Source organism: Protopterus annectens, chromosome 6.part0, assembly GCF_019279795.1.
Source record: "Protopterus annectens isolate FY-2018-M chromosome 6.part0, PAN1.0, whole genome shotgun sequence".
NCBI classification, from domain to species: Eukaryota; Metazoa; Chordata; order Ceratodontiformes; family Protopteridae; genus Protopterus; species Protopterus annectens.
The window spans coordinates 1,866,742-1,886,561 of NC_056737.1; the positions used below are offsets into that span (position 1 = coordinate 1,866,742).

Genomic DNA, 19,820 nt, shown 5'->3' on the forward strand with positions numbered 1-19,820 from the left:
GCATGGATAAAGTCGCTGAACTAAAAACGTGCTTACCATACCTGTCCATAGTCCTAGAATCCTTATTAGGAGGATGAACAGAAGAGGAAGACTCAGACATTTCCTTCTTCGTGGCCGCCGCAACCACCATAGCGTCGACCAGAACTCCTTTAGTGAGATAGGCCTTATCCTGGGGGGCCGTGATAAATTTGTTTGGTTTTTGGGGGACCGGTTCCACTGTGTCCGGTGTTTCCCACGCCCTTCGCGCAATCAAGTCCATCAATTCATCAAAGGGCGGGGTCACCCAGGAGGTAGAAGGTTGAGCCCCAAAAGCCTTCAGCAACACCGACTCGTCCTCAGTGGGTGCTAGGGACTGCCAATCACCCCTCTGTTTCAAGATCTCCAGGATGTCTGCAAATGACACATCCTCAGAGGGGGATCGTGGGGACCCTTCTGCCTCATCCAAATTGGTGTCAGACGTTAGAGATTCCTGTGGGGAATCATTGTGCCTCCTCTTGCACAATCTCTTCCTCGAAACCTCATCAGAGGGGGCTTATGGTGAGGCCTCCGAGGAACAGGGATCACCCTCTGGGGCTGGCTGAGACAATGGGGCTCTACGCTTAGGGTGAATCATGGGAGCAGAAACAGAAAGCGGCCCTTTAGGGGAAGGAGAAGACGCCTCTGATTAAGTAGTTGTCTGAGCAGACAATACCTTCTTCATAAGATCGAAAGCCCCCAAGCCCCGGGCCGAGGACTCCTCCGGTTTTGAAGAACGTGGAAGCATCACCGACACTGGAACCGTGGGCTCCGACCCCGAGAACAGAGCCAAACCAATCTGCGCCGAGGCCCCGAGAGGGACAGTCGGCACCGAAAATTCGGTATGACACTCGGTCCTGGAACCAAGGAGAGATTGTCGGCTCCACAACTCCCCTACGGGCTCCGAAGGAGTCAGTCAATGGTGTTGATTGTGCAATGGATGGGTTCGGCACCGAGGACTCCACTAGCATCGGTTCGTCCTCTCCCGGCTCCAAAGACTGGACAAGTCTCGAAGGAGGACCTGTTGGAGACACTGGGAGGGCTTCTTGTTTCGACACCAACTGGGACGAAACCGCAATCAGCTTGGAAAGGGCCTATTTTTCCATTAGTTTCTGCATGATACGATCCACATCGGTATCGGATAATGGTCTGGAAGACCAGGTCGAAGGGGCCGAAGATGGCACCGACCGAAGAATCGACGGTGGAGGTAGCTCCGACACCGGTTCCAAGACCTGGGGCTCGGTGAAAGATAACCGTTCGATGCTCGGCCCCGAGGTCTGTGGAACCGGCAAACGAATCTTTGAAGATGAGCTCGGAGCCGATGACATGGGCTCCGATGTCTTCGACCCCTTCGAAGACTTAGAAGCCTGGTCAGACTTCTCCAAGGCATCCTGAAAGTCAGGTTTAAGTAAACCTCTGTCAATAAGCTTCCTGCGCCTCTCTGTCATGACCCTCTCGCTAAAGGAATGACAGATGGAGCAATCCTCCTGCAAATGGAGAGGGCCAAGGCAGTAGACGCAGGAAGCGTGATGGTCAGTGATGGACATTTTCTGTCCACACTGACACCTCTTAAAGCCGGATTTGGCTTTCTCCGACATGGTACAGTCAAGTCTCAACACTCAAAACAGTGAAAAATAGAAGGATAGAAATAATTAGCCAATAATAACTATATATAATATGCAGTACACAACAAGCTATAATAATATATATGATATAAATCAAAAAACACACACTCTATACTATCTATCTAAGGTTAAAGATAAAGTTTTGTTAAAGATTTTCAAAGAAAAATTGCTTATCTGAAACGATAAACTAAATTGCTGTCTGGCCCGAGCTCTCCTCGACCGATGTGTTGCAGTGGCAAACTAGATCTGAGGAATAGCAGGGAGGATTATGGGATATAATCTTGTCTCGAGCTTCTCTAAGATGCAGAGCTTTGCAATGCGGCCGAGTCGGAGCCCATGATCGGCTCCGAACCATTGTGTAAGAACAAACGGCGAGATTGAACACTTTCACATTACTTATTTTCAGAAGTAAAAGAAATCTATTACTCTTAATTGTCATTATTCAGTGTAATTCACCACCTTTCCTCCAAAGGTCACTGGTTTTAGGGGGGATTTTGAGGCTGGCCAGTTATTGTGTGAATGCTCTCACCATTGGTAGGGTTGCCACCTTTTCATATGGCCAGGATGGGATATATTTGGGACACACCAGATTTTTCTGGCCAACACATACCCACGGTCAGTACAACAGATAGTACTTTGTTTTATGCCTAAATGTAAGCTTATTGTTGTAGCAGTTTAGCTACTTCTGTTTCTTTTACTTGCTTATTCTGTTTCTTGCAACATGTAGATATTTTACATACGGAAATAACTATTGTATGTGACTATTACATAAGATGTGGGACATAATTACATCCTACGATCGCAGGATATTTTACATTTATAATGGTTTTGATATGGACAACTGCCCAGAGGGGGACTGTCCCTCACAATGTGGGACAGGTGGTAATCCTGACCATTGGGCTAGACTTCGCTACTGGTGGCATGCTAACACGATGCGTTTCACTTCCACTTGGTATAACTATCAACACTACAATGGAATACGGGCACGGGGTTTTAAATGTCATTTGTTCGAGGGATGGGGACTTAATATTCAGCTACGTACATTTGTGTTTGCTTATTTTTGTGTTCACAAAACTGTCTTGCATATTTTGCATATGTTTCAGTATCCACGGACACTGACAGGTGTGATTACTATTACAAGCAGGCTGTACTATTCAGCATTTTAGGTTGCACATAAACAGCCATGTCCACGCCTCCGTGTGGCGCTTGGACATGCCCCATGCACTCGCGCACATTTCCTTTGCATGTGGAGGTGGCAGCAGCGCACCTTCATTAATATGCATATGACGCTACTGCGCCATCTCTACACCGCATGGTCGGCGCAACTCTAATGCCGTTTTTGCTCCGAGCTTCATGAATCCTGGGGTTAAACCTTGCCTGTGATATAAACAGAACCTGCTGGGGAAATGGGTATGTATCTCAAACTACCCCGTCTATGGAAGAGCCACCCCATCCACCTGAAACAGAGTTCCTTCCTAACCCAATTTAAGTGCAACTTATACAACTGGATGGGAAAACAGAAATTCTTCCCTGGTTTAGCACCAGTCACTCTAATGGACACAGGCAACCTGTAAATGTTTCATCTCCCAAGCCCAAGCTTACACACATCAAGGGTACCAGAACTTGTCAAATTTGGGACACATGACTAGGCTTAAAACGTCCCTTGTGGCCGTTGGCCTAGTAAACACCTATGATCAAATCAACACTGCTTATAGTGAAGTTGAAAGACCTTAGAATAGATGACAGGATAGACCTTGACAATTTATTTTAGAAAACCTCATTATCCCTAACATTTTCATAATACCCACGGTACACAAGAACATAATACAACCTCCTTTTAGTCCCACAGTGTCAGCACATGGGTCAAAACACACACAGGAGTATTTACAGATAGGCTGTCCAAGCCTAATAGCCATGTGTTAAGACTCCTGAGATTTTTTGTGGAAGTAATACCATATGCAATTATAGAGTTTCTAACAATGGATATTGTTGCTCTGTTCTCTAACATTCCTATAGAACAATGTGTGGAGTTGTTAAATGAGGAACTTTTTAAGTAGTATTTTAAATGCTAGTAAAATCAAGACAACTGAAGAATGTATGCTGATGGTACTCAATTTCATATATTTCGAGGGTAAATTTTTAAACAAATTTCTGGGGTAGCAATGGGGTTGGCATCTGTTCCCATATATTCAAACTTAGTTTTATAAGCTTGGGAGTTTTTGCATGCACTTCCTAGTGAATTACACAAATTCTGTAGGTTATACCTACCTGGATGATATTTTTCTTTTGGTCAGGACCGAAAGAAAGTATAAATAAATTTCTAGAGCACCTTAATATAACACAATTTTTAAGACTTAGACACAATAGTTCCAAAATTAGACATTTCCAAAATAGATCCAAGTTTTAAATCCAATATACAGAAAGCATATACACAGCAATACTGACCCACCCCAACCATCAAAAAGTGAATCTTGTGAGCAGACAAGCGATTAGGTTGGCCCGTATGGGATCAGACTGATTTTATTTTGAAGGAAATTGAAGTTTTAAAAACATGTTTTACAATACAGGCTACACAAGGCATTTGGCTGAGAGAACTGTAAGGGAAGTTACAGGGAACAAATGTTTAAACCAATTCTGGGTATTGGCTTAAAAGTAGCAACAATGGTTCCACATTTGGTACTGTTATAGTATTTGAAAACAATGGATTTCACAAAATTATATCAACTATTGAAAAGAACTGAAGCATTCTGAGATCTAATCCATCAATCTATATAGTAGTAAGGAGCCAACCAAGAATAGTTAGTACAGTTTTACCAAAATGGAGGAACTTAAAATGAGAATTTATGAAAAGACAAAGAAATGTCGAAATTAGTGTGCATGCAAACTACAGATGGATCAATTATTTATAAATTAGTGCAATGTTCGGTTTATTAAAGGAAATCGTACTATGACAGTTGTTAAATTAGCTAAATGTAAGATCTGAAGTAGGATATTCATTTGTCTGCAACCTGTGGGTTATGGATCCGATATCGGATCCGAACCGGCATGGTTTTCCAGCTATGGATCCAAGCTCTCAGCTCCTCCCCTCACCCATAATGCCCTGCTCTACCCTCATGACCTCAGATCTCGTTTGCCGCGCTGGTGACTGGATTTGGGTACATAGCTCTCAGCTAAGTGAACTCTATTTCTTGTTAAAATCAGAGAATTTTTTGGTTTTTTCAGTGAATTTGTGTGAAAGTTTAGGTTTCCCTATCTTATAAGTGTATTTTGAGTTTATTTTGAGTTAAAGTAAGTAATTTTTATTCCCTCCCTCGCTGTTGTAGAGTGTGTGTGTAGGCCTGTGTGTCTTTTTGTTTTTAGGTTACTTTTTGTAACTTTTAGTGTGTTATAGATTATGGCTGACCAGCCTAAATCTATATTTTCGAAATGCTCCGAGTGTGGCCATAAGCTCTCACCGGCTGATGGCCACACTCGTGTGTTAGTGTCTCGGGTTGAACACCTCACATCTGGTTGTTCCATTTGTGCAGGGTTCAACCCCAGGGCACTGAGGGAGCGGAGGTCCAAGCTGGTCTTGGCGGGTCTCTTACCGCCAGACTCGGCTCCGGCCTCCGCTCCTTCGGGGACTACTGTGGCTGCAGTTGTTCCCCTGTGGCACCCGTCCTGCTCCTGGGACTCAAACTCCCGCTTCTGGAGAGGAGAGGGATGCTGCTAAAAAGGACCGGAGGGAGAAGCACCACAAGCGGCGGGCCGAGACCTCTGTTTTGGCCCCGCCAGCCAAGCGGGCTTCTCCCCCGGCTCCGTTGTCGGTTCGGTCTCCTCCTTCTCGGCTCCGGTCCCCTGTGTGCATTTCACCGGGTCCTGAGGAGGAGGAGACCCGATCTCCGTCGAGGCTATCGAGGAGGCACTCCAGGCCTACCTCGGTAGCCTCTTCGAGATCTACCCATAGCCTTTCTGATGCTGATCTGGACCGGATGATGAGAAGGTTCATCCAGGCCCAGATGCAGATGGGAGTGCTCTTGCCTCCCCTCCGGGAGCTCAACACCCTTTTAAGCCCATTGCTCCTTCTCCGACCCGCTATCCGGGTTCGAGCAGCTGGAGCCGAGCAGCTTCGAGCCGGGAAGGTCGGAGCCGATAGTACTTGGTACTCGGACCCGACCCTGCCCTCGAGTGCGGCGGACCCGATCTCTCGGAGCCTGGACCCGAGCTTCGGACCCGGGGGGATCAGTGCTCCTTCGGCGCCGTCTGTGACGGAGCGCACTGTCCGCCGGATCCGAGTGCTTCGCGCCGCTCCGATCCACTCTTCGGATCCGAGGGAGCCGATTGTCGGATCCTTTGGTCGAGGTCGGCTCCCTTCGCCTTTGATGTAGTGGAGAGGGCTCTGTTGAGGGTCTCCGGACCCCGGCACTTGCTTCGGCTCCGTCCGCTCCGTCTGCACTGGGCCAGGCTTCCACCATCCGGCCCCTGGGACAGCCCGTTTCTGTGCCCCAAGTTGCTCCTATGGAGCAAATTGCTGCTAGGACTCCTCTGACAGCCCCCAGAGGAGGCCCTCGCAAGCATACGCAAAAGGAGGCACATTGACTCCCCGAGTCTCTCACAGAAGACACGGACTTGGAGGAAGGGAAGGCTCCCCACGGTCACCCCGAGGATGTCTCCTTTGGAGACATCATGGAAATGCTCCGTATAAGGGGGGGGTGGTCTGCCCCCAAGTCTTCCTCGGACGAGTCCGTGTTCTTGGAGGCATTTGAAGCGGGCCCGTCTACCTCTTGGGTGTCCCCTGCCGACCCCTGGTGGACCTTATTACCACCAGGGCGTGGAAGGAACCGGACACCGTGGAGCCAATTCCCAAAAGACCGGATAGGATCCTTAGTCCGCCATCCGACCGGACCCATTGGAGTAAGGGGCCTCCTGTAGATGCCATGTTGATGGCGGCCACAAAGAGGGAACTAGCTCAGGAGAGTCCCTCAGTCCACCCACCGAGCAAGGAGTCTCGATGATGGACCGCTTGGGGAAGCGGATGTTCAGTTCAGCGACCTTCTCGGTAAGGCGCTGAACTATTTGGCACATGTTATTCGGATGCAGCGAGATCTTATTAAGGAATACGCTGCATCCCCTGAGTCCATTTCGGAGGAGGACAGAGTTCTGCACTCCACCCGTATGGCCACTCTTAGGTCAGTTACGAATACTTCTATGCGGCTACTCTCCCATGCAACGGAGGCGCCGCTAGAGCTGCGGGACAGGACTGGTCACTAGACGTCAGGCCTGGCTCCGCCACTGCGATTTTCTGAGCCCTTCAAGGCGTCGTTGCGACGCCCCCTTTCATGGTTCTGCTCTGTTTGGCAAGACCGTTCGAGACGTTGACCCAGAGCGAGAAGGACGGAAGACGCTGTCTGCCGTCGGAATCCGCTTCTCTGCACCCCAGAGGCCCTATTCTAGGAACCAAAAGGGTCAGAAGAAGATGTGGTTCGAAGTCGCAGCAGTCCCAGCCTGCTCCGGACAACCAGTCCTTCCGTGGGAGAGGAGGACAGGGAGGACGCCGCCCTAGAGGCAGAGGGGCTCCCAGAAACTTTGGGTCCAGGGAACCTTTCTCTGAACGCCGCGCAGCAACCCTGAGGGTTGCCCGACTGCTCTACTCTGGAGGCAGTCGGTGGCGTTCGGGGCACCTAGCGGCATGGGAGTCCATAACATCGGACCGCTGGGTTCTCCAAATCATATCCAGGGATATCGCATTCCTTTCCTTCACCTTCCAAAATTGAAGTCTCTCCCAGGCGTCCCACCCGGTCAACGGGAGGCCGCTTTGGCAGAAATTGGCCATCTGCTAAAGAAAAGAGCCATCCAGCCCGTTCCCCAGACCAGATCGGATCAGGGTTCTACTCCAGATTCTTTTAGTGCCAAAAAGACGGGGAACTAAGACCAATCCTAGACCTCTCTCTTGAATCTGGCAGTCCCCAAAGAAAAATTCCGAATGGTCACTCTGCAATCTATTCTCCCCTTCTGGGAGAAAATCACTGGATGTGCTCGATAGATCTCAAGGACGTACTACCCCATCCTGATGGAGAGGCGCTCCAGGAGGTTTCTCCGGCTCCGGCTGCGAGCCAGTCTCTACCAGTTCGGGTCCTTCCCTTTGGTCTCACCACAGCCCCCAGGGTGTTCACCAAAGTACTAGCAGTGGTAGCGGCCCACCTGAGGCTTCAGGGGTGCAGGTCTTTCCCTACCTGGACGAGTGGGTTCTTAGCGCCCGAACAAGGCATCAACATCTCTTGGGGGGAGACTCCTTTCTCCATCTTGCTCCATTTCTGGGCATCACAATAAATACAAAGAAGTCCAACCTGGCGCCCACACAGCTCTTAGATTTCATAGGGGCCAGACTAGACACAAGGAGTTTACGAGCCTTCCTCACTGCGGGCAGAGTTCTAAATCTGCAGCTCCAGGTGCGGGCCATTCTCCATTCAAGTTCTGTTCCAGCGGAGTTGGTCCTGAGGGCTCTAGGGTCCATGGCTTCGCTATAGCACTTCTTCCTCTTGCCAGGCTCAATATGCATTCTACAGTGGACGCTCTTAGTACAGTGGTCATACCTTGCTCTCCCATGCATCATCCCATAGCGATCAGCAAGGCTTGCAACGGTCCCTCTTGTGGTGGCTCCACTCCCGGATCTCCACAAAGGTCGCCCATTTTGTGCTTCTCCCCTCTCGCCACGGTGACCACGGACGCCTCCCGCCTCGGGTGGGGGCACTTTGGCCGGACAGTCCAAGGCACGTGGAACGATTCAGAGACCTTACTGCATATCAATGTTCTAGAGATGAGAGCAGTGCTCTTAGCGTTGCTAGCACTTCAGGACTTTCTTCCCTTGGGAACAATTGCGATTCAATCGGACAACATGTCTGTTGTCTGGTACATCAACAAGCAAGGGGAACAAGGTCTTACCCTCTTTGTCGAGAGGCCATGAGAGTTTGGGAATGGGCAATCTCCACCAATCGCTTTCTCATAGCAACGCACATTCCGGTCGGTCCAACATCCTAGCGGACAAGCTCAGTCGCACCATTCTGACCCCTTACGAGTGGTCTCTCAATTGTCAAGTAGCGGAACGCATATTCGCACGGTGGGGAACCCTTCATGCGATCTTTTGCTTCTCCCTCAAACACCAAGTGCGACAGTTTTTCGCTCTAATACCTCCTCCCGGAGGTACCCCAAGAGACGCTCTGGTGCATGCTTGGCCACCCGGTCTTCTGTATGCCTATCCACCCTTGCCTCTGATGCTGCAAGTTCTTCAGAAAGCCTCTCGGGTGGGTTGCAGAATGATTCTCATTGCTCCATTCTGGCCTCGACAGATCTGGTTCCCCTTCCTAAGGTCTCACTCGGTGAATCCTCCTTGGATTCTAGATCCCATCCCGGATCTGATATCCCATCCATCCTGCATTCCTCCTCCGAACCTGGACAACCTGAAGCTGACCGCTTGGCTGCTCCAGTTCCACTCTTGATAAGGACTCGGTATTTCTTCACCTGTAAAGGCTATTTTGGTGGCGGCTCATAAACCATCCACTAGAAAGGTTTACAAGCAAATGGAAACGTTTCTCTGTGTGGGAGCGGCAAGGCCTGAATCCCTTCACGGTTCCTCTCCCTGTAGTGCTTGACTTTCTAACCTCTCTCTTTAACGATGGTGCCAGCAGTTCCACAGTCAAAGTTCAACTGGCGGCAATTTCTCACTATCACATTGGCCAAGATTCTAATCCTCTTATGTCAGCCAAATTGTGTAAGACATTTCTTAAAGGTACTTTTCTTCTCAGGCCCCTATAAAACAAGCAGTTCCTCCTTGGGACCTTTCTTTGGTCCTACAGGCCTTGACCGCTCCTCCTTTCGAGCCAGGCTACGGTGGATCTCAAATTCTTGTCCTACAAGACAGCCTTTTTGGTAGCCATTACATCAGCCAAGAGAGTTTCTGAACTTCAAGCTTTATCAGCTAAACCTCCTTACTTGGTATTTCATCCGGACCCCGGACTCCCTCCCTCCTTCCTTCCTAAAATCGCTTCTGAAGCAAACATCAATCAATCCATTAACCTCCCTGTTTTCTTCCCTAAATATGAAAACAAAGGTGAATATAAGCTACATTCACTAGATGTTCACAGGCAACTTAGATTTTATCTCAACAGGACAGCTGGTCATAGGCAATCCGACCAGCTGTTTATTTCCTTTGCAAAATTCAATTTGGGCAAGCCAATCTCTAAAGTTTCTCTGTCCCGCTGGATTTCACAGTGCATTTTATTGGCTTATCAAGCGTCAGGAAGGCCCGCACCGGGGGTTGTTCATGCCCATTCAACCCAGTCAGTATCTACCTCGGCAGCCTTCAAGGCTAGGATTCCTCTTGATGATATTTGTGCAGCAGCCACGTGGGCTTCATCTCATACATTTATTTCCCACTATAAGTTGGATCTTGCATCTAGGGGTAGAGCATCCTTTGGCTCCGCGGTGCTCCGGAATATCCTTCCATGATGGCCGCCCAAGATTCAGGTAGCTGGGGACTCTGTCCCACAGGTTGCAGACAAATGAATATCCTACTTCAGATTTAGAAGTTATGTACTCACCATAACGTTCCATCTGAGTAGGTGTATTCATTTGTCTGCAACCATCCCGCCCTCCTATCCCCCTGGCCTTTCAGTTTCCTGCATATTCTTTGTTACCCTTTTTAGGGTATTGTTGCTTTGGCAAACTCGATCTGAGGTCATGAGGGTAGAGCAGGGCATTATGGGTGAGGGGAGGAGCTGAGAGCTTGGATCCATAGCTGGAAAACCATGCCGGTTCGGATCCGATATCGGATCCATAACCCACAGGTTGCAGACAAATGAATACACCTACTCAGATGGAACGTTATGGTGAGTACATAACTTCTAATTATGCTAATTTTACATAGTGGAGAGACAAAACGAACATAGCAACAAAAGTACAATATAAAAAACTAGAAAATTCTAATGCTCTCTACAAACTGTTGCCTATGTCTGAGGTTTGAAGGTTTCAGATTTGATATTTTGGATAAAATTAACAACCCTCGAGGAGGTGACTGAGAAAGGAAACTAATTTAAGGAACTTTTTTGGCAGCTCAAATATTTAACGCCAGTGCACCACCAGGGTTGAATGAAACCACTTCTTTAAAACCAGTTTACATTTTTAAACTTTTTTTAAAAAAATGTTTGGACTTTGTATTAATAGATCTTAGAATCGATAATTGTATGTGGAAAGTCTGTGTTTTTAAAAAAGAATTGATGTAATTATCCTAATTGAAAAAAATGATTGGTAAGTTGTTGGATTATAAAAGGACTGCGGGTCACCTTTGGAATTTATTCAGATGAAGTTTCATCTAGTGATGAAAGCAATCAATTATTTTAATAAATTTTATATATATATATATATATATTATATATATATATATATATATATATATATATATATATATATATATATATATGGCTCCCCTTCACAAGATCGAATTACTGAAAGCTCGAAGTAAAAAGTTACATTAAGGGTTTTACTTTACCTTTTTGTAGGGGGCTTGGTCCCCTCTGTACTGTTCCGTCCTTAATGTGCAGGTTTCATGACCGCACTTCAACAGAGGAATGGAAAGTGTCCCGTTGTGTGCTTATACATATAGCGCATAATGGTACATTTCCATCTCCTTTGCTGTAGTGCGATCTCGGAGTTGGTATATTTAAGTAGAGGGGTGCTGGGGGCAACCCCTCCCCCAGCAAAAACGTTAGAAAAGTGTTTTTTACTTTCCTTTTGTGCACCTTCACAATCTCAAGTATATGACTACTCGAGATTTTGGGCTCAGGCTTATGAGTTTTGAGTATTCATATATTCAATCTTGTGCAAGGGAACCATATATATATATATATATATATATATATATATATACATACATATACACACACACACACACACACATATATCTATATATATATATATATATATATATATATCTATATATATAGATATATATATATAGATATATATATATATATATATATATATATATATATATACACACACACACACACACCTACACACACGCATATATATATATATATATATATATATATATATATATATATGTTTCAATTTTGGCTCATTTGATACACCTGCTTCCACCTCAGATACACTATATGATTGGTTCATTACTGGGTAGTGCAGTTCAAACACTGTTTGCACTCGTGTTATTGGGTGGTGGAGTTTGAACACACTTTGCACTTGTGTTAAGTGGTTGAGTTTTGAGCACTGTTTGCACTTGTGTTATTGGGAAGGTGAGTTCAAACACTGTACTTGCATTAAGTTTGAACATTACTTGCGTTATTGGGCAGTTGAGTTCAAATATTTGCACTTGCGTTACTGGGCAGTTGCGTTAATGGGTAGTGGAGTTTGAACACAGTTTTCACTTGTGTTACTGGGTAGTTTAGTTTGAACGCAGTTTATACTTGCGTTATTGGGTAGATGTCCTTCAAGGATGCATCTGCAGTCATAACATATGGGTTGTCCTGCCTCAGGCAGCCCTTCGGTCGGCCGGATTCCAAAGTCTGGGTCTGGCCTCAGCTGATGTCGCACTTTCCCCGACGTCAGAGCGTCAGGGGTATAAAAGCATCAGCCGACGCCATCTTCCTCAGTCTTTCTTGCCGCGTGGTGCCCGAAGCAGAAGCAGTTCGCAAGTGCCGGTCGACCAGCTCCTTTGATTCAGCTACCGAAGACTTCGAAAAAGCTAAGTACCCCGTTGGGGACTTTTTCTTGCCTCAGCCGATGTCAGATAAAGTAAATAATTGTTTAACTTGTGGGAAACAAATACCTCATAAGGATTTTCCACTCTTACTGCCTCCCTTGCTTAGGCCCAGACCACGACGTCTCGGCCTGCTCTGCCTGTGCTTCCTTCAACCGACGAACGCTTAGGCGTCGGTCGGAGTTTGCAGAGGAATATTTTGGGGCTAACTTTGCGTATAAAATGCCGTCGGAGACTCCGACTTCACATGTAGTCAAAAAACGGAAGGACAAGGACCGACCCACGCGGCCCGCGGTTTCGGCTGAAACTTCGGTCAGGCCTACCGTGAGTGTCTCAGTTTCGGCTGAAACAGAGTCCTCGGTGCTTCCTGTTGCCGAAACCTTACAACCGACTATCTCGGCCTCGGATGCTCCGGCCGAGTCGGTTATTGAACTACCTACGGAAACCGGTGTTCAGGACATGTCCGACACCATTCCTTTAGACAAGTCCACCCTTGCACGTGGTGCAGCCAGACCCCCTGCATCCATGTCCATTAAGGTCTTCTCTAGGGCTAAAGCTGCCAAACTTGCCAAAGCTTTGCCTCCCAAGTCTACCTCTCAGAGGCCTTCTACCAGCACTCAAATTCTCAGCCTAGCAGAGGATCTTATCTCCTTAATTAGAGGTTCTCAACCTCACCCGGACAGGGTCTCTCTTCCACCTCCAGACAAAAGGCCCAGGGTTGAGCCCTCTGACCCCCACTCTTCAGATGAGTCTACGGATGAATCTGTGTTGTCAGAGCACCAGCAGGAGGCTTATTCGGCCTACGAGGATTCTGATGCTGAAGAATCTATTCCTTCGGCCTCCCCTCCTGAAGAGTTTTCTTTTGGTGAGACACTGCATTCTATGAGAGAACATTTCCAATGGCAGGGCCAGGAATTTTCTGATTCCAGAAAAAGATTAAGGACCTTTTTACATTTACCTCAGCATAGGCCTTTGGCTATACTTCCTGTTTTGAATGTTATTGATGATGTGTACTCTGATGCTAGTACAGCCCCTGATTCTCACCCTCCAGCTCCTGCCAAACCTGATAGGTACTACAGGGTCCCGGATTCTCATTTTCACCTGTACAAAGGCCCACACTGCAGACCCAGAAACCATTTCACAGGGCCCAAAAGGGGTTGCAGCTGCCACTGCTAAAAATCCTTTACCTTCTGAAAGGGAATCTAGAGCTTTAGAGCGATGGGGAAAGAAAGTTTATACTTCTGCAACTCTTTCTATGAGGGCATTAAATTGTCAATTCCATATGATTCAGTACCAAGAGTATTTGTTAGATGAATTGTATAAGAAACTTTCCTCCTCTGAGCCCCTTGACCGTAAATCTCTTCAGGATCTGGTACATAACTCACAGCAGGTTAGCAACCATTTTTTGCAATGTGGTTATGGTGCACTGGAAGCTTCATGTAGGTCAGTGATGACAGGGGCAGTTATACGAAGGCATGCCTGGTTGAAGGAACAATCTCTACCGGACCATGTTAAAGCTAAGCTCCTGGATGCTCCAATGGAAAAACAAAAATTATTTGGTTCCACGGCCCAGGAGGTCTTGAAGTTTGAAGAAAAGGCAAAATCTGTGCAAACAGTCAAGGACTTTCTGCAGGTACAACCACCAAGATTCAGCAGAAATTGGCCTACTAAGAATTGGTCCTTTCCGGACTCAGACAGATCACAGAGGCAGGAACAGGCGTACCAGAGGTAGAGGGCAAGCTAGAGGCCACTACAGAGGCCGTCAGTGGCAGCCACCCAGCCAGAGAGGTAGTGCAGGAACATCAACAACAACTGCTACACCAGGACAAACACAATGACTTATTTTTGACTCCGCCAACCAGGGCTCAATTAGAAGCACCATTGGGCGGAAAGCTTTCTTTATTTTCAGAAAATTGGCATTACATTACAAGGGACTCATGGACACTGCAAATAATAGACAAGGGATACAGGTTCCATTTCCACACATTGCCAAAAAGAAAAGGAATGCCAGACCTGCTACTAAATCAGAGGGCGGAGGCTTTGAAGCAAATCACCAAATTACTACAAATGAAAGCCATAGAGAAGGTTCCTCTCTCAGAACAAGGCCAAGGTTTTTATTCAAGGTTATTCCTTGTTCCAAGGAAAGAAAATCAATGGAGGCCTATTCTCGATCTGTCCGCACTGAACACTTACCTCATTGTGCCGAAATTCAAGATGCTGACCCTACAGCAGCTTCTTCCCATGCTGGGCAAGGAGTCTTGGCTGGTGACTCTAGATCTCAAGGAGGCATACCTGCATGTCCCCATTCGACAAAGTTGCAGAAGACACCTCAGATTTCTTGCAGGATCAGAGCATTATCAATTCTCAGCATTGCCCTTTGGCTTATCTACTTTGCCCAGAGTATTCACGAAATGCCTGGCATCAGTAATTGCACACTGCAGACTTCAGGGGATTCAAATCTACCCATATCTGGACGACTGCCTGATACAAGCGGACAGCAAGACAAATTTGTTAAAGGACTTGGACTATGCCATCCAGCTATTGCAGGCCTTGGGATACACAGTCAACATCCAAAAATCAAGACTTGTTCCATCCCAAAGGATAACCTTTTTGGGTGCAGATCTAGATACAACCACCCAAATGGCCTTTCTCACAGAAGAAAAACAGAAACAACTTCCAGATTACTTCAAGAATCTGACAAGACAAACTCAGCTAACTGCAAGGAAAATCTTTCAGGCCCTGGATTTCATGGCATCCTGCATAATACTAATTCCACAAGCCAGGCTACATATGAGAAGATTGCAATGGTACCTCAGGAGTGTATGGACTCAGCACAGTCACAGCTTAGAAACTGATTCCAGTCATACCTTGCCTTCAAAAGGAATTCCTGTGGTGGGCTCAAGCCTGCCAGACCAACAGAGGGTTGCCTTTCTTCAAACCAAAAGCAAACCAAACCATCACCACGGACGCTTCAGACCGAGGTTGGGGAGCACACATGGAGGACAAATGGATCCAAGGGCTATTGTCTCAAGGGCAGCTGCAAATGCACATAAACCAAAAGGAAATGCTGGCAGTGATACATGCAATCGAGGCTTTCAAACCTTTCCTTCAACAAGGCCACCTGCTAATAAGGACAGACAACACCACAGTTATGTGGTACATAAACAAGCAAGGAGGCACGCACTCCTACCCTCTATGCAGACTGGCTATGAATCCATGGGATCTTTGTTTGAAACTCAATATACAACTACAGGCCCAGTTCGTGCCAGGGAAAGACAATACTCTGGCAGACAGCTTAAGCAGAACTACCATGGATGCACACGAATGGATGCTGCACCCAGACATCTTCTTACTCATAACACAGACATGGGGAAGGCCCGCGATAGATCTGTTCGCCTCACCCCACAATCATCAACTGAAAATTTTTTGCACAAGGACATACCATCCACAAGCATGGAAGGTGGACTCTCTCTCTCTCTCAGCTGGAAAGCCCGAAAAGTCTATGCTTTCACACCAATCCCATTAATGTTCAAGGTTTTACTGAAGATCAGGGCAGAACAGCCAAAAGTGATTCTGATAGCTCCAGACTGGCCAAGGCAGCATTGGTACCCACTGTTGAAGAGCTTGTCACAGACGAAACCGTGGCCTCTCCCATTATGGCCTCTTCTTCTGATGCAGAACAATTACAAGATCCTGCATCCCAACCTAAAGACCTTGCAGCTAACTGCCTGGAGAATACCATGATTCCTTCTCAGGACAGCTTATCTCAGAGGGTAAAGGACATTATTATGGAAGCTCGCCGCCCTTCCACAAGGAAGGCATACTCAGCAAAATGGAAAAGATTTCTCATTTGGAACACAACAAAAGGCCTTGATGTGACAGTGATGAGCATGTCACATATACTGGAATACTTAGCAGAATTGTCTCACAATGGCCTGTCTTATTCTTCCATTAAAATACATGCCTCAGCAATTTCAGCAGAATACAATGTAAATCCTCCTGTCTACTCGCATCCTCACTTAAGACAATTCCTCAGAGGAATCAAAAACATCAATCCTCCAAGGAGACCACCTTTACCTACTTGGGACCTTAACTTTGTGCTGGAAAAACTAACACTTCCTCCATTTGAACCAGCAGCATCGGCAGATCCGCAGTTTCTATCCTGGAAAACTGCATTCCTTCCGGCCATAACTTCAGCAAGAAGAGTATCTGAGTTACAAGCTTTAATGGCAGTGCAGCCATTTCTTATTTTTCATCAGGACAGAGTTTCATTAAGAACCAATCCAACTTTTATGCCTGAGATGGTATCTTGAGTATCTTTGAACCAAGCAATTCATTTGCCTACCTTCTTCCCAAATCCACAAAATAAAGGGGAGAAACTTCTACATACTCTGGATATCCACAGACAATTACGCTACTATTTGGACAGAACTAAAAGTTACAGAAAGACTGACCAACTGTTTGTAGCATATGCTGCGGGGACACAAGGAAAAGCAATTTCCAAACAGACCGTCTCAAAATGGATAGGAAATTGCATTCGCTTTTGCTACTCCTTTCATGGAAAGACTGTTCCTGTGAATATTAGGCTTCATTCCACGAGAGCCACAGCCACCACTACAGCCTTCCTAAGAGGGGTGGCTACCAAAGACATTTTAGAAGCTGCTACATGGAGCTCCGTGCATACTTTTGCCAAGCATTACAATTTAGCCTTATACTCCAGATCCAGAGCAGGTTTTGCTACAGCAGTCCTGCAGGGTCTCTTAACTACTCCATCCTTTTCTTAGTACCTCCACCCCCAGATTGGCTATGGTATTCTACCCATATGTTATGACTGCAGATGCATCCTTGAAGGACATAGTACAGTTTTGTACCTACCATAAATGTAGATTCCGATAGGTATGCATCTGCAGTCAGATTTACCCTCCCTCCTTCCCCTCTGTGGTATTCCTAGGGTGCTTACCCCTTCATTAGCTAGCTGGGGGAATCTGTTATGGTGTATTTGTTTGTATGTATATATATATATATATATATATATATATATTTATGTATATATTTTTGCATTATGTTTGGAATTGTTTGACATTTTATCCAAATTTAGCCTTCATAGAGGGCACCTGGCATCTGGGGCAAGAAAAACTGAGGAAGATGGCTTCAGCTGATGCTTTTATATCCCAGACGCTCTGACGTCGGGGAAAGTGCGACATCAGCCGAGGCCAGACCCAGACTTTGGAATCCGGCCGACCGAAGGGCTGCCTGAGGCAGGACAACCCATATGTTACGACTGCAGATGCATACCTATCGGACATCTACATTTATGGTAGGTACAAAACTGTACTTTGCACGTATCCTGCACTAATTCTAGTAGTGCTTCCATGGCTTTGGACCATCAGAGGACTTCCCAAATCTGTGAACTCCATCGGATGCTTTTTACAAGTCTAGGAATGCCCAGATGGATGTTTTCCTCATCTCTAGCTTCTCTTTTCTGTCACATGCAGACATTGAGTCAGATATTCTGCGTACTTATCCGAATCCAAACTGCACATCTTTCATCTTACTTTATACTGCTGTGTCTACTTAAAACTCGCTCCAGCACTTTTATACAGTGCGGCAACAATGTGATGCCTCCGTGTTGTCCACAGTTGTGATTTTCCCCTTTGTTCTTTTCCACTGTCACTAGAGTGCTTATTCTCTTATCTGGGATGGACTTGTTTCTACATCATTCAACGCGTACACTTCGGAACCACTTCTCTCAATGCACCCAACATCTTATCTGCCCTTACTTCATCCCAGCCTGCTGCTTTCCCTTTTCCTTGGTTCACTTTGCTTCTTCTATGGGTGGTACCTGACTTTCTTTGCTCATATGCTGAAGGAAGTACTTCTAGCTACCTTTAATGTCTTCTGGACAGGTGAACAGATTGTTGCTCTTACCCATTATGAAGGAAATATGCTAGGTATTTTTTTATCTTCCTGTCATTGCCTTGTGACCTGAGAATGCTTCCTTGTTCCATCTGCCAAGTGTCTTTCTAGATGTTCATATAAGGTTTCTGATGCTTCACTCTTTGCTATTTTAATTGCTTTCTTAGCCTCAAGTATTAGCCTGGTCAGGCTTTTCAGTCTTACACTTCTTTCTACATCCCTCTTTTTTTGGAATAAACTTACTTGACTTCTGTATTCCCTCACCAACTTTCCTTAGAGATCTTATTTGCATACCTGGCTTAACTGCATATTTACTCGGTTATTTTCAAATATGCTGTTCATAAACAACTGCTAGCGTGTCTGCAGACTTGGAAGTCTTGTAACTTATCTGTGAGAAGACCTTTAACCCTTATGCTATCCCTCCCTTTATGACATTTGAACTTCTGCACCTGGGTTCCAAGACCTGTGCTCTGATTTGGGACACTGCAATGTTTTTCAATTCACCTATTTCTTCCTTTTCCTTGAGTGCTAGAGACATTATCTTGAACTCCTGTGCATTTGCTCCAGTCTCCAAATCTTCAGTCTAGTATCTGTTGATCTTAAGCCTCTCTCTGGCCACTACTTGCAGCTGACTGTGGAAAGCAGTAGATTATGTTGGGTGTTTCACAAGAGGTGACTTTGCAAACTGACTGAACCTACTTGCCTTTTCCTTTCTAGGAGGTGGTCTACCAGAGTTCTATGCTGACTACTGCTGCCGGTTACTGTGACTTTCTCTTTGTGACATATGTTGGCAGCCATTAAACCGTTTGCCGGACATAACTGTTGAATGATCTCTCCATTTGTTCTAACTTTGTGGACCCTAACAATTCAAATAACCTTGTCTGTGTCTCCTAGTATGAGCATTCAGGTCCCACCCATAATTGAAACCAGCTTCTTTTGTCTTGCTTTATCAAGGTGGCCCTGCAACTGTTGTCTGCATGCCTTGTTTAAAACTGAAAGCAATAACTCAAAGTATTTAAAGTAGTTTTTTTTTTTTTTTTTTACTTCCACCAGAAAACAATGAAAAGCACTTTAAACAGTTACCCCAGCCCCTCCCCCCAACAGTTTTAGTTAGGAAAATCAGCAAATGCTTAGTTTTAATATCTTTCTGCACAAGTAAAATTTCGCACTTCATGATAGAAGTCTTTTGAATGGTCCGTAAAAATATTTTCGTAACTTAAAAGAGGTTACAAATATGTGGAAGCCCCCCCCCCCCCAAGCTAATTTATGCACCCCAGCAAAAATGCTATTTGGCAGCAAGAAACCTGTGAAGGGGAGGACACTCAAACCACTAGTGTTCTTAAGCTGTGCACAACCTGATGACAGTTTGGGCATGTGGAGATTGACCTTAAGCTTTGAAGATAGCCGGATGTTATACTGTATGCAGGATATAACCAATATACGCAAGGCTACTACAGCAATGACATTCAAACATACTATACGCAAGGCTACTACAGCAATGACATTCAAACATA

At 46.0% G+C, this 19,820-nt stretch overlaps 1 protein-coding gene across 2 annotated transcripts in view; it reads left to right on the forward strand.

Annotated features, from left to right (window-relative positions):
- Positions 1 to 19,820, forward strand: part of LOC122804127 (putative transcription factor p65 homolog) — a 2,378,992-nt gene that overhangs the window by 1,307,821 nt on the left and 1,051,351 nt on the right. The gene's annotated exons all lie outside the window — the stretch shown is intronic.